Source organism: Elephantulus edwardii, unplaced genomic scaffold (assembly GCF_000299155.1).
Source record: "Elephantulus edwardii isolate Elephantulus edwardi_28Jun2011 unplaced genomic scaffold, EleEdw1.0 scaffold00042, whole genome shotgun sequence".
Lineage (NCBI taxonomy): Eukaryota > Metazoa > Chordata > Mammalia > Macroscelidea > Macroscelididae > Elephantulus > Elephantulus edwardii.
In genome coordinates this window covers 17,338,920-17,349,106 of record NW_006399792.1, presented here as the reverse complement: position 1 = coordinate 17,349,106, position 10,187 = coordinate 17,338,920, and the positions used below count along the sequence as shown (strand labels likewise).

Sequence of the window (10,187 nt, the reverse complement as noted above, 5' to 3'; positions counted from 1 at the left end):
GTCGCTATGAGTCGCAGGCGACTCGATGGCACATAACAACAACAACAACATACTCACACCTTGGATTTAGCTTACAATGAGCTGTGGGCTAGAAACCTCTTGTTTAGAGTCAATAAAGAACTAGTGGATGTCCTTTGTATTTATAAGTTGGTTGGATCTTAAGTCTCCAGTTTGGAGGCTGAGGTATGAAGCCATTGGATTCTAGAAGGGGAGTTCTCTTGTTTTGGTTGAGAGTCAGGTGTGGACTATTGCTGTTGTTTTTTTATTTCATTCACAATTGTGTATGCACTGATTCAATTTGTAGGATTTAGCAAACAATAAGCTGTGGGCTAGAAGCCTCTTCTTTAGAGTCAATCAGGCCTGGTGGAGGGCCTTTGTATTTAACATTTTACTGGGTTCTTGGGCCTGTGGCCCTTGGGCCTGGTGCTAATTGTGTTTGGGACAAACATTCTTTTAAGTGGTACAGCACTGGTAAGTTTGCTGTATTGAGGTAACTTGGGGTCGTTGTGATGCTGAATGCTATGTAATTATGGTCAAATGCCATGGTGGTTACCTGTGGTAGACAGTGTTTGGTGGAGCTCCCAGATTAAGACCGGTTCAGAAGTAGGAGTGGAATCTACTTCCTAAACAGCATGCCTCTGAAAACTATGAGTTTAGATAAATTACAATAGTTATAGAACATGAAGGGTTCAGGTATTTTGTTCATAGGGTCACTCTGAGTCATTCTCCACTCATGGGACTTAACAACAGTGTTCACACCTAAATGTTATCCTGAAGCCGCAGGCAAAGTTGAATGTAATGGAAAGAGGCTCTTTGCTTTAATCCTCATCTTCCATCAGATACAAAACTTCCCCAAGTAAGCATCTCTGCCTATTCAGGAGAGAGCAAAGGTGAACAGGATTGGATATAACCACTCTAGACTGCTATTCATTGTGTATACTTAAAACTCAGTGGAAAGAGTGCACATTTTCCTGTGGGACAGGATCATCTGACTCGAGTCACTGTCTCTTAATTACATGAGGAAGCACCACTCTTTCACTTCTGTACAATGTGCTGCTGAAAGAAATCCAGGCGGGGCCTGGTTTGGGAGTGTCTTCATTCCACTACATCTGCTCTGTCCAGTTTGTGTTACAGAGAATGGTATAAACACAGGGTCCCCTGTGAAATGGCAAGTGCTCTAGGAAGAGTTGGTGTTGTAAATAACAACAGTTCATACTGATCAGACAGGTGTGCATTCACAGTGTAAAACACCAAGCTGAGTCTTGCACATGAAAGAGCAGCTGGGAACTAAAACTAAGTCAGGATTTTGGAGAAAACAAAGATCTCAAATAAAAGATGAGGCAAGGGAGGCAGGAAACTAGAGTGTAATCAACTTTATATGGATTATTTATAGTCTCATGTTTTCTTTCCATACATATGCAGTCTTATTTTTATTTAAGATATATAAGCAATTGGCTGTATTTTCTATATCTTTTAGTGATTTTCCTTCCCTCTTAGCACCTAAACACCGAGTGCTCAACTTTTCCCAAAGTATCTACTTTGCTCAGCAAACATTGCTCACTGAAAGATTAAAATAATTTGTAAATCCCTTCTCCAGTGGCTCCATGTGCTCATCACAAGGGTATGTTGGTCATTACCTGAATAGCTGGGCAGTTCTTGGGTCACAGATCAGTTATAGAGTTAGTTAAAAATCCCCTCCGCCTTTTCTGGAAGAGTCTGAAAGTGTTCCAGGCACTCCCTTCTACCTCCATTCAGTTTGTCTCTTCAGCTAAAACACATCATGTGGAAAGCTCTAAACTGGGTAAGAACATGCCCATGCGTTGTTCTCCCTTATGTCATTTTCAACATTTACTCCCTTAGAAAATTCTAGAATTCTATTTCTAGTTCTTGATGTAATTGAGAGAAAGGCTGAATTCCAGGAACTGTATGTTTTTGAGGAAGAAAAACATCTCAAGCGGTCTCCTCCTTCTTTAAGTAGAGTGAGGAGATTGATTTTTCTCTTTTAATTCAGATAAACTCCTAATTGTATTCTTGATACATTTAGAATTGTTACATTTTTTGACCTCCCCTTTCTTACTCTGTATTCATCTCCCATAGATTCTTAACTAATTCTGTCTCTTACATAGATTAGATTAGATTCAGTCTGTGTCTCACATGGCCTCTTGTGTTACTAGGTTTTTCTCTGACTCCTGCAGCTTTTCTTCATCCCCTTTCACTTTGTTTCAGAAGCAGCTACTACACCCCTCAACCCCCCCTACCCCGGAACAGCAGTAGTCTTCTCTCTTTAGCCTCTGGCTTGCATCTCATAGGGCAGCTTATGGAGATTTTCTAAGTAGGTACAAACATAGCTTGGCAATTTTTGAGTTTAGGAATGGTGATCTGAAGTGGAAGCCTTTTCCAGAGAGGGAGATTTGGAAGAGGCTTTAGGATATAGCGGGTGTGGCATGGAGAGAATCTACTGGAGTGCTAATGTGCCCAGAGAAAGCAGAGCAAAGTCAGGGATGGGGTTAGCTGAGGCCAGCACTAGAAGGCTACCCTTCGCTAAAATAGCTGAACCACATATGGGGCTCTGTTTTGCTTGCAGGGCAGGCGGCATAGCATACCACTGGTATTCCAGCAAGTTAAGACTAGCCTTGAGCTCTTCGATGGAGTGAGGAAAACACTTGAGCCTTTTGGCTAGCATCAGAACTGTTTGAGTGTTGCAGCCAGGATTAGGGAGGGATTATTTCGTACATGACTTCTCCAAAGCTATCCCATCACATTAACTTTTGAATCTGCCCAGCTTTAACAGCCAGTTGTGAAGTCAAACCGTAAATAGGTTTTCTAAAGAATATTGCATGCTTTTCCTCTTTCTTTTCCTGCATGTCTGTTGCTGTTGTTTGGTGCTATCACGTTAGCCCAGGAGCAGCAACAGCAGAAGAAAACACTGCCCAATCTTGTGCCAGCTTCATCATCTCTGACCATTGCTCAAACCCATACATATTGTCACTGTATCAGTCCCTTTCTTTGAGAGTCTTCCTCTCCTTTGTCTATGTTAGGGAGGGGAAAGGCCCACTAAACCTCTTTCTTTTCCTCTTTGTTAATTTAATACAGAACCAGATAATGTCAAGTCTGAGAAGATAATGCTGGAAAGTTCACTGAAAAAGGAATTGGCAGGTGGCAATGCACTAATGCCTACATCAGATTGAGTACAGCGGAGGGAGGGAGATGCCGCCTAACTCCACCTGTCTGTGAGGTTAAAAGGAGAACTAATTTATGTGTGTGAGGAGAAAAATGAATATTGAATTCTGCAGCCTTATTCTCCAAGATAGTTAGTATTCTAGATCTATAACTTCATAGCAGGAACAAATTATAAGAAGAAAAATTATTTTTTGTTCTGTCAATAAGCCAGGAAAACGCTTTATGACCTTATCTTTCCCTTGGACTTATGTCAACAGTCAAACCAACTTGTTAGTTGACTGTGCAGAAGAATATATTTAAGATGTTGTCTGCAGAATTCACTTCTGCATAGCATCAAAAATCTCATGTTTTCAGAAGGTATTAATGAGGTTAAAATGGCACAGTTAGGAGCCGGTCTTGTGGGAACATTTCTTTGTATGTCTGTTATTCTTTGATTTTACAAAGTTCTCTTTGCTGCTATAAAAATGTTTGGTTTGTTTTTTTTTTTTAAATGAAAATGGAGGCCATTGTAAGATTCAAAACTATTCTCTAGGCTGGGTACATGCCACCAAGTCAAGAAGCTAGGTTAGTGGGAGATGTGAGAGCAATTCCTTTTCATGACTCTGTGACTTTGACGAACCATCTGGAGCTTCTACTGTGCCTTTGACATTAAGCAGTGGAATCCCCTGCCAAATGTTCTTTGTTATTCTCGTCAATCTCAAACTTACTGCGATTGGGGAATCTGCTGCTTAATTTTAGGTCTCTTGAGTTATATAATAGATTCTTGTCATCAGAGAGCTCAAAGGTGCCAGAGGAATTAACTAATACAGCCTTCTCATTTTACAGATGAAAACGTTTTGATGACTGACAGGTTGTTGTTATAATTAATTTTCATGGTCTCTATCCAAAAGGTGATGTGATTACAAATATTTAAGAATTGACAAGTGTTTCTTATTAAGAGAGAAATAAAAACCATCTAAGTTCTTGTTTTAATGAAGTAAAATATCAGAATTTTTAGAATCCGTCTCATAACTTAAAATAAGCAAAAAAAGTTCATTTCAAATTGTTTAATGTTTAAACTTCAAATCTGGCTCTATTTAAGATGTGAATGCCTTTTTAGATGTTTTAAACAGTGATTTGCCTTCTGATGACAATAAGAAAAAGGTATTTACCAGGAAAATATAGAAAAACCTACAATAGGAAAAGACATTACTAGACATTGGTAATCATTATTCCTGTCCTGTCAGTTTATTTGAGAAGCAAGAATGGAAATAATGAATAACATATAGATATATTGGTGCCATTGAGCTCTGGTATTGGAGAAGAATACTGAATATCCCATGGAATCTAAAAAAGAACAAGCAGATATGTCTTGGAGAAAAGATAGACTGTTCCTTGAAGGCAACAATGACAAAGCTTTGTCTCACATACTTAGAACATGTATTTAAGAGAGGCTATTCCTTAGAAAGGGACACCGTGCTTGGAAAGGTGGAGGGTCCATGAAAGAGAGGAAGACCCTCATTGAAATGGGTTGATACAGTGGCTGCAGCAATGGGCTCAAGTGCATCAGAGATGATGAGGATGGTACAGGATAGGAAATGGTTCAAATCTGTTGTCACCATGAGTCATGCTTGATGGTAAATGACACCAACTTTTTTTTTTTTACATCACTAGAGTTTTGGGTTTTTTTATTTTTACGAGATACTGTAAATTGTTCCGAACCATATTTTTGGAGACCCTGTGTTTTTAATAATGATATAATGTCCATTCTCTTTTATAGTAAACATTTTGTAACACCTGGGTTTCACCAAAATATTTCTGGTTTCACTACAAATGACAACAGTGAAATACTTTCTACTACTACTAAACATTTTTAAAATGTATGATTGATCATTTTATTCAGATAAGTTCTTAAAACTAATATTAGTAGATAAAAATGTAAATATTTTTAATTTTGAGGCTCATTTAACCTGTCAATTATGTTTTAAATTTTGGCATGTTATACTGTTAGTGCTCTGGGGGCTTGTGGCTTTCTTTTTACCACAAATGGGTGTTGGCAGAGAGGACTTGCCAGATGAACTGGTAGTCTCTGGCCCAGAGTTCACCAGCATTTGGGCATGAAGAATAGTAAAATACTGAAGGGCCCCATTGTTTTTGGTGAAACATTCTTCTAGGTTGTATAGCCCTGGTGTGTCCACTTGCTGTACAGAGGTAACTCGTGGTTGCTGTGAAGCTGAACACTGTGACACTGATGTGGTATCAAATGCAATAATGGTTACCCATGGTGGACAGTGTTTGGTGGAGCTCCCCGATTAAAACAAGCTTAGAAGCAGGAGTGGCATCCACTTCCATAATAGCTTGCCTCCAGAAACCCTATGAACATGGAGAAAGGATGGAAGTCACACAAGTGTTGAGGACTTTCATTCATAGGATCGCTATGAGTTGTCTACGCCTCGATGGCACTTAACAACAACAATAGCAATAACAACAACAATAATAACAACAACATACCGTTAACTTACAGGTTGATGATTTGAATCCATCATCCATTCCAAGAAGAAAGATGGGCAATCTCATCCCATTGAGATTTACATCTTTGGAAACCTGATGGAGAAATCTGATAATTTAGATGGTGGTGGATTGGGTTTGATATGCCAGACTCAGTAGGGATAGCACTGACAATTTTGACCTCTTTTCATGTCTTCTCACCCCTTTCCCACCTACTATGTTCCAAACTGAAAGAGCACTTTGTAGAGGGGAACTTGTTTCACTGCAATTTCCCTGTAATTGCTATGTCTTTGCATGGAAAAAATGTGAACATTCTCTAAGCTATTTACCAATTTTTAAGTTGGGATTTTCGCCTTTTTCTTCCATATGCATGTGTGATGTGTTATGTGCCATTGAGTTGGAATCAACTCATAGTAGAGCCTCCAGGAGGTTTTCATTGCCTGTATTTCTTACAGAAAGAGATTACTCATCTTACTCCCATGGAGTGGCCACTGCATTTGAAACAACTACCTTTGGGTTGGTAATTCAACTTCTTACCTACTATGCCTTTTCCTTATTGTGTGAAAATTTGTTTTATGTACTAGAGTTTCCTTGCCCTGTGACTCCATGGAACATAAAAACAACTAGAGTTTAGTTCTAACTGATATAATTTGTAGCTATTTTTAATATGTTTGTCGGAAGAGGAAAAGGCCAACAGGGATGTCAGAAGAGAGTCTGAATATTGCACTAGAAGAACTCTAAGAAGCCAAAGCAAAGGGAAGAAATTAAGGAGCTGAATAAAAGGTTTAAAAGGACAGCTTGGGAAGAAAGGCAAAATTATAAAATTATAAAATTTTATTTTATAATGAAATGCATGAGGAGCTGGAGTCTGTAAATCAAAAGTGCTGAACTTGCTCAGCAGTTCTTACACTGAAGGAACTAAAGAAAAAATTCAAGCTGCAAGTGTCAGTGGTTAAGGAGTATTAAATGATTCAGGAAGCATTAAAAAAGATGGAAGGAGTATACAGTGTCACTTTACCAAAAAGAATTGGCCAATACAGAAGAATTTAAAGAAACAACATATGATTAAGAGACAACCATGATGAAGGACAAAGTTCAGGCTGCTCTGGAGGACTTGGCAAATAAGTAAGATCCCAGGAATTGATGAAATACCAATTGACATAGTTTACCAAGCAGATGCTGCCCTGAATGTGCTCACCGAGTTGTGCCAAGAAAGCTGGAGGAAAAATTGCCTGGCCAACTGACTGGGAGAGATCTGTATTCCCATTCAAAAAAAAAAAAAATGACCCAACAGAATGTGAAAATTATCAAACAATATCACTACTACCATACATAAGCAAAATCTTGCTGAAGTTTATGTAGAAATGACTGTAAATGTCCATTGACAGAGAACTACCAGAAATACAAGGTGGGTTTAGAAGAGATTGTGGCACTAGAGACACTACTGCCAGTGTCAGATGGATCTTGACAGAAAGCAAAGAGTACGAGAGGAATGTCTATCTGTGTTTCATTGATTGTGCAAAGGCATTTGACTGTGTGGATCACAACGAACTGTAGCTAACCTTGAGGAAAATGAGAATGCCAGAACACTTGATTATGTTTATGTGAAACCTATACTTGGACCAGGAGGCATTCCTAAGAACGGAGCAGGAAAACTCTGCATGGTTCAAAATCAGGAAAATGAAAGAGTCAGGGATGCATTCTATCCTGTCTTCATACCCTTTTAATCTGTATGTAGAACATATCATTTGGGAACCTGGGCTTTATGAGGAGGAATGTGTTACCAGGATTGGAGGAAGACTCATCAACAATCTACATTATGCCGATGGCACAGCCTTGCTTGCTGAATCTGAAGAAGACCTGAAGTGCTTGCTACAGAAGGTCAAGGACTATAGTCTTCAATAGAGATTGAAGCTCAAAATCTCTCAACATCAAGGATTCTCACCTCTGGGCCAATTGGCAGCACAATGGTGGATTGACAAGAGATTGAGGTTGTTAACAATTACAGCTTGCTTGACTCCATAATCAACCCTCTTAGCACCAGCATTCAGGAAATCTGAAGATGAATTGTAATGGGAAAATCTGCTGTCAGGGACCTTTTCAGAGTACTGAGAAGCAACAGTGTCAGTCTAGAGACTAAGGTGCACCTAATCCAGGCCATAGTCTTTGCCATTACTTGCTGTGCTCCAGAGAGCTGGACAATGACTAAGGGTGACAGAAGAACTGAGTCTTTGAATTGTGCTGGAGAAGAGTATTGAACATACCAGGGACTGCCAAGAAAACAAATCAGCTTGTCTTGGAGAGAGTGAAAACTAGTTTCTCCTTGGAGACTAGCATTTTGAAGCTCCATCTCACGTACTTTGCGCATGACGGGTCCTTGGAGAAAGACAATATGCTTGAAAGGGTAGAGTGACAGCGAATGAGAGCAAGACCCCAGATGAGATGGATTGATAGAGTAACTTGGGCATTGGAAGTTGTGTCAGAATTAATGAAACTGGCTCAGGATAGAGCAGGGTTCAAAGTTGCTGTATGGATTCAGGTTGCAATGGGTCGCCGGTAACTCCATGGCCCATAACAACAATAATACACTTTGACAAACCTTTAAAAACTTTAACTCATCAGAGCTATCAGGTTTTTCTCTTTTTTATCATTTTTCTTAGCCTTAATGAGATGAAATTTCTAGACTAAAGGTCAGTGGCCTCCTATCTTTACCAGCCAATAGTAAATGGCAAGTTGTCAGACTTACTTATTTCTTTACTATCATGAATTAAAAATTTTCTGTATGATTATAGTAGAAGTTGATGTTAGAGGGCATATCCTTGGCATCTATGTCTATTCCTAGTACTCTAATCAACACAGAAATATATAAAATAATTGGAAAATCTCAGAACATTGAGTGGAAAGAAGAGAGAGGATTGCACACCTCTTTGGATCAAATTCCTGCTGGGCTTGCTTGTTTGGACACTCCCTCCTTTAACCCTTGTGTAAGAGTCTAGTCTTCATTAGTTTATATATAGGAAACTGTTACTTAGAAAGTTTAAGTAATCTGCCCAGCGTCCCCAAACTAGCAAAGGCCAAAGAGGGATCTGATGTGTATACGGACATGGACTAAACCCTTGTTCCTTGGGCTCATTGCTTGGTTGTATTATGACCCTCTCTTGTCCTCCAGAAAGTCCAGTCAGAGGAAAGTAATCTTACAATGATACAGTGATGACCTGGTTCCGAAAGAATTGAATTACTATTGGAGGCAAGGATTCTGAAGCTTCATCTGACATAATTTGGACATGGTGCCAGGCGGGACCAGTCCTTGGAGAGGGATGTATGTCATGCTTGGGAGGGTGGAGGGACGGTGCAGGAGAGGAAGACCCTCGATGGGATGGATTGATTCAGTGACTGGGGTAATGAGAGTAGGTGTGTTGGAGACAGTGAAGTTGGCACAGGATAGAGCAGGGTTTGGGGCTCTTGTACATAGAGTCACTATCAGTCACAAGTGACTCAACAGCATATAACAGCAAACAACAATATTGTTACTATTACTATCACTGTTACAATATTAGTGCTAGATATTAGTAATTCCAAAATGTTAGACTTGATGGGCTTGCAACTAGGCAGCGATTTGCAGGGTACAGAGGCTTTAGCATGTTTAGGTAAGGTAGGATTCCATTGTTTTGGACAGAGATGAAAAATTAATCTGCGAGCTGGCTCCAGGAGGAGCGGGAGGGTGTTTATGTTGTGATGCTTCTCAGTGACATGGTTGTATTCCCCAGATTATATTTAGTGACTGAGCACCTAGAATTTGTGATTTTTTTTAAAACAGAAGTGCATATATGACTTGTATGGAATCAGATAGTATTATTTGCTATTGAACAGAAACAAAGAGAAGAAGTTTCAAAATTTAAGACACTATTAGGAGGAAAACTTGAGATGGAGAGAAGTTTGTTCATTATGCTCTTGGTGGCCTAGTGGCAAGAAGCTGCTCTGCAATCTCGAAGGCATGTGGTTCGAGGCCACCAGCTTCTCTTTGAGAAAAGGAAGGGTAATCTCCCTTGCATTTAACTGCCTCTGAAAACCCACCGGAACGTCAACTATGGCTTGGTTCAGATTCAATGGTCCACAACAACTTTCCTTTCATACCTTGTGAAAGACCACTATTCTTCTATTCTGCCACTGAGAACATAATGTAGATTAAAAACCACTCCCTAAGCAATCAGGACCTTTTTTACATTTAACTCCATTTTCACTTCCTCATTAAACATCTGTGAATAGGTGATTTAGGTTCTGGGTGGTTTGTGGTTTTTGTTTTTTCTTTTTCTAAATTTTATGACAAATCACTTGGCACCTTGGTCAAGGGTCTATTAGTAACTATTGTTGGATGGATTGTATTAGGGCATGAAGTGGATTGAGTATAGTTTGCCTATGTAGATGGGCACCCTCGTGAAGAATGTCATGGCTCTGATTTCTGAGATGACTGGATGGAGTAGATGTCTCCTATTGGCCAGGTCCAAGACATGGTCTTCTCA

At 39.6% G+C, this 10,187-nt stretch overlaps 1 protein-coding gene across 1 annotated transcript in view; it reads left to right on the top strand.

Annotated features, from left to right (window-relative positions):
* Nucleotides 1-10,187, top strand: part of FRAS1 (Fraser syndrome 1) — a 470,336-nt gene that overhangs the window by 20,342 nt on the left and 439,807 nt on the right. The gene's annotated exons all lie outside the window — the stretch shown is intronic.